The following is a 5,333-nucleotide window of genomic DNA, read 5'->3' as shown; positions in this document are numbered from 1 at the left end:
TTAGCAGTTTTAGTGGAGCCATCTAGACTCTATAGTTCTCTATCCGCTATCTTCTTGTATAGATGGACCGCTACCTTCGAGCTCTTAGCTGCAAAATCAGTACTGGTCGGTCGGTCATGATTATAAACCACACCCAAGTCAATAAACACTAACTAGAATGGGTGGAGAGTCCCAAGACACGGCGAGGGAGAGTGAGTAGAGTATTTCTAAAAGAACTGGCTAAAGCAGCTTCAAAGAGTCCAAGGATTAGTAACAGCAAGAAGAATAACAACTCAAGAACACTGCATCCTGGTGCTGTGTTTCAATACCGCGCCGTTTCAATTAAAATAGCATCCAGTTGCTATGGCAATTGTTAGTGGCGGGAAGAATTCGCGAATATTAGCAGTCGCGAATATAAATCGTCCTACGGTATATCATAAGTTTTAAATTGATAACAGTAATTGTCTGTAAGCAGGAAAGCATAATTACTAATTGTTTGTAAGCAGGAAAGCATAATTACTGAGCATGCATCTAATGAAATTCCTGTATGCATTAGGATTCAGGTTCAGATAAATGTTAAAAAATTAGACAGTGTTAATTGACTCAATATTTGACAGGCATCTAATTAAATGTGCACAGTGACATATCCAAGATGGGGGTTAAGGGGGCTTGAGTACCCCCCTCTTGGCAGGGCTCAGAAAAAAAATTACTTAAGTCCTAGATCAGATACCTCAAGGTCTCTGCCCTATGCTCATTTTACTCCTCATTTGAAAGTATATGGCATGACCATTGATACCAGTTGCCTTAAACATAACGTCATTATACCATCGCATTGGAAATTTATGTTAGCTGATGTGTTTCATTTAATCAATATTAAAATATCATTAAATTAATCAGTTTTTTTGGACTAGGACAAGAATTACTGACACAAGTATGTATCTATTATACAACTTGCTTGATAATTAGGCTAAGAATAATTATTCACATAGTGCTAAAGTATAATTACTAAGGTCAGTTTGCCCAATGGCCAGCAGGCCAGGCACTCCTAACTAACAGGTATGCCAAGAAAGAATTTCTTATAAATGTCATCAATGCCATAATTAAATATTATACGTAGTTAGAAATTATCATGATTGTCTAAATTGATAACAATAATTATCTGTAAGCAGGAAAGCATAATTACTGAGCATGCATTTATTCAAATTCCTGATTGCATTAGGATTCGGGTTCAGATAATATTGAAAAATTGGTGTGAATTTACTCAATATTTCAAAGGCATCTAATTAAATGTAAATGTACATAACTCTATCATTTTATTTATGATTAAAGTTTATTTTTCAAATTCCTATCAACTACAGATGAATATTCTAGGCCACCCATATTATTATTATTATTATTATTATTATTATTATTATTATTATTATTATACCAATAAGAGACAAGGGGTGAACAATAGCATAGAAAGAAAGAGGGAGTAGCCCTTAGAGAATTAGAATTATTATTATTACTATGAACTTAACAGTATACTATCTATAAGACATAGAGAGGAAGAGACAAGATCTCGAGACAAAGGACAGAGAATATCAACTGGCCCCACCTGCAACACCATATGCTATGCCATGAATTTTTGTGAAGCACTACACTTGATGACGTATGAGCAAGTAAATACAATGTGAAGAATTCTGACCAACACAAATTCTTAATATAGTCAGTGAAAAAGGCTTTGATATTAATCATGCAGAACATAATAGACCAGTTGGTGCTAAGTATATTCATGGCACTTTGAGTATATTCATCGTGATACCGTAAATAAAGTAACATTTTCCTGCCGCCATTTTGGAGTCTTAGTTCAGTAATAAGAGTAGAATGGGAGGAAGTAATGTCTTTGCTTCTATATCTTCTACTGGCACTTATTAAAGTCCATGAGCCAACTCTAGACACTGGATGATGGTCAGTAAGCAGTAGCAATATTGCTGTAACGAATAAATACAGCAGTTTTTGGAGAAAAAGCTCTTTTCACGATCGCTCCATAGACAACCATTGGAAGTAGGACTCCAAAATGGCGGAAGGAAAATTTTACTCTATTTACGGCATCACAATGAATATACTTAAAATTCTATGAATATACTTAGCACCAACTGGTCTATAGATGCCATCACATTGCCCAAATTTTCTCCCATCTAAAATTGTATGATGCATAAAAGCACCCTTTATAATAAAGGCGATGGTACTCCCAATCTTAATTAATTTTAGCTAATTACACATAAGAATGATCATCTTATAGCCTACCTTCATCCTCTGCTGATGCCATCATTGCCATGACCACTTAGACGTTGAATTTCTTGAATCTAACTCCTGCAGCTTCTGAGTTTTTCACTTTACTGTATCCAGGAGCAAGGAATAGTCACCAGAAACCCGAGAGAGGCTCACAGTGGTAGCCGAGGTGGGAGCCGTCTGTCCATTGCTCAGTGAGCTGGACGACGTCGACTGCCCTCGGGGAGTTGACCCCGCATTTAGAAACCCCGGAACACGGATCCGGAAAAGTTCAGGGTGGAGTCGCTGGATTCTCGCAGAATTATCAAGGTAATTATGGATGGTGTAAGGAGAAGGAACATTCAGCTTTTCTTGTCAAGGCAATCTCAAATTATCAGTGAGATAGTGCATATATAAGGTTTGGTCTTTATCTTCAGATTTTTAGACCCTGTTCAATTAAATGACTTGCTTAAAGCGCTCGAGAGATTCGGAGTCAAGTTGCCTGCTCTTCCTTGGCGGTCACTGGGTGAAAGGCTAGGACTGGAGAAAGGTACACTAGATGACATCGAGTCGTACTTTACTGCTCTGAAGACCGTTATGGATATGATGGGTCAAAGGGTATGCGAGGATGAGTACATAGATTGCTTGAGAGAGTGCCTGTTTGTCTGGTTGGACCGTAATGATCAAGCCACGCTCAGCTTCCTCATATCTGCACTTTATAGTTTGACTGAAGAGACTTCTGAAGACAGTGGGGGGATTTTGCTTGCTGTCGAATCAATGATAGGTACATAAATTCTAGATTGTGAAGCCTTAAATAATAAATTTTATTATTATTATTATTATTCTTTAGGTTATTATGTTCTTAAGGGACTTATTGACATTCGCTATCCCATATTAACAAAGTGGACATCAATATCTTTTTCAGGGCCTAAAGACAGTGGGAAAAAGAAGTTAATTGATCTTCTTTTAAACCTTCAGGGAAACCCAGGCACCATTGTAAAGGAAGAAGCATTGGAGGTTTCTAAGCTACTTGTGGGTAAGCTAGAGAACAAGGCAGAGGCAATGCCCTTTGCTGAAGTCATACTCAATACCAGCAACTTGCAATTTTCTCAATATTTCTTTTGCTCACCTGCACAACCCACACAATATAAACTCCTCAAAAAAGCTGTTTGTAAACTGCTTTGGATTCAGTCATCACCCTACTTAGATTACTCTCTGCTTGCAAAAGAAGTAGAGGAGCTGAAAAATAAAGTTTTATCCCTCCATTCTCATCATGAGGACTTAGAGGAAGTTTTAACCAGTCAAATAGGCTCCCTTCAAAGGACTCGACGATTTACAAGAAGGCCATTTGGGGGACCTGATGACATTGACATAAAGGGCATCTCTATACTTCTTAAGCGGCTCGAAGATCACCTAATATCACTAGCTCCTCCTATTCCTATTACGATTACTGGGCAGCCTTCTTATAGTAAACCACCTACTCCTGGCTTCTTCACCGATGTCATGAAGCTTTCCACTGATGAACCAGTGGTGCCATCTTTTCCCATTCACCTCATCTCTGTCATTAACACAGGTGGGTCCCTAGCTGTTTTAGACATCATTCCATCTCTCCGTTGCTTTACACCAGTAAATATTATAGTTCATAACTTAAAGGATGATCTCGACTCCCTAATAGCTGGTTCCAATCTGACACATCAAGAAACCATCGAGTCAACTGTTCGCTCTCTCAATTCACTGAAGCCTCCAGAAAAAGCTAAAGTACCGATGGAATCAAATTTTGCCGTTGTTGGGACACAATACACTGATACTCCAGAATTTAAGGAGGAAGTTAACGAGAAAAATTACAAAATAAAATCCAAGTTAATGGATTTTGGAGAATACATATTACGTTATGGTAGCTCACTAATATTTCCTATTGATGCCGAAGCTAACGATGAATATACACAAAAAGTATTTAAGGCTCTCTCAAGAAAGATATCGAAATACTTCATTGAAGATGGCATACAGATTCAGCAGCTGTTGTTCATAATGGAGTTAATTCGCCTTAAAAATCATCAACTGATACACATATCTCAATGCATTGAAATAGGTGAAAGTTTAAGCATGGATTCTCATGAAGTCAAGAGTGTCCTAAAGTTTTGTCATCAGCTTTCAATTGTCCTTTATTTCTCTACATTCCTTAGCCACGTTGTTTTCCTTGATCCTCAATGCCTCCTGCCTAAACTGTCAGACCTCTACGACATATCTCATCAATCCAACACTCCAGGTTTAATTGAGGCCAGTACAATAGCCAAAGTATTCAGTGAGACCAGCTTACTAACACCTGAAGATGCCTTCAATCTATTAGTGAGCCTACATTTAGCTGTCAAAATTGATGCCCTCTATTTCCTCCCTTACACCCTTCAAAGGGTCTCCAACGATGAAATAGCGAATAAGAAGAGAATGGTACAGAGTGGCCTGGATCCACTTGTCTTGACTTGGGACATAGGCCAGATACCTCAAGGTCTCTTCCCTACGCTCATTGTACTCCTCATTCGAAAGTATGGCATGACCATTGATACCAGTTGCCTTAAACGTAACGTCATCATACTTGAGCATCCATCGCATTGGAAATTCATGTTAGTTGATGTGTTTCATTGGCTTGAAGTCTACTGCATTTCTAATGAGAGGCATTGCCTATATATCAAGGACACAATTTTGGCAGAAATTGAATCAATGGCATCAGTATTTAACTACAAGGAAAGCCTCTTGTCTCCTACTCTCGCCTTTCCATGTACGACGTGCAAGGACGTTCCTCAACATACTTGCATCATCAATGAAGAGACAGATGTAACAAAATGTACAGAGACCAATACATCATTCCTCATCAACTCCCAACGTCAAAAGCCATGGTTTCATCACCAGATGCCACAAGGTGAGTTTCATTTTTGCCTATTAGGAATAGTTTTTATAACTAGAGTGAACTAGGGGAAATATTAAAGCAGAGTACATGTATGTATCATTTTACCTTTTCACTGTATTATATAGAGCAAGATTCCACACCAAGTTGCATCAAAAATATGGATGTGGTTCCAACTATACTTAAGGAAGCCTCATTTAGA

The sequence above is a fragment of the Amphimedon queenslandica genome, unplaced genomic scaffold, assembly GCF_000090795.2.
Source record: "Amphimedon queenslandica unplaced genomic scaffold, v1.1 AMPQUscaffold_13076, whole genome shotgun sequence".
NCBI lineage: Eukaryota > Metazoa > Porifera > Demospongiae > Haplosclerida > Niphatidae > Amphimedon > Amphimedon queenslandica.
This window is presented reverse-complemented; position numbering follows the sequence as displayed.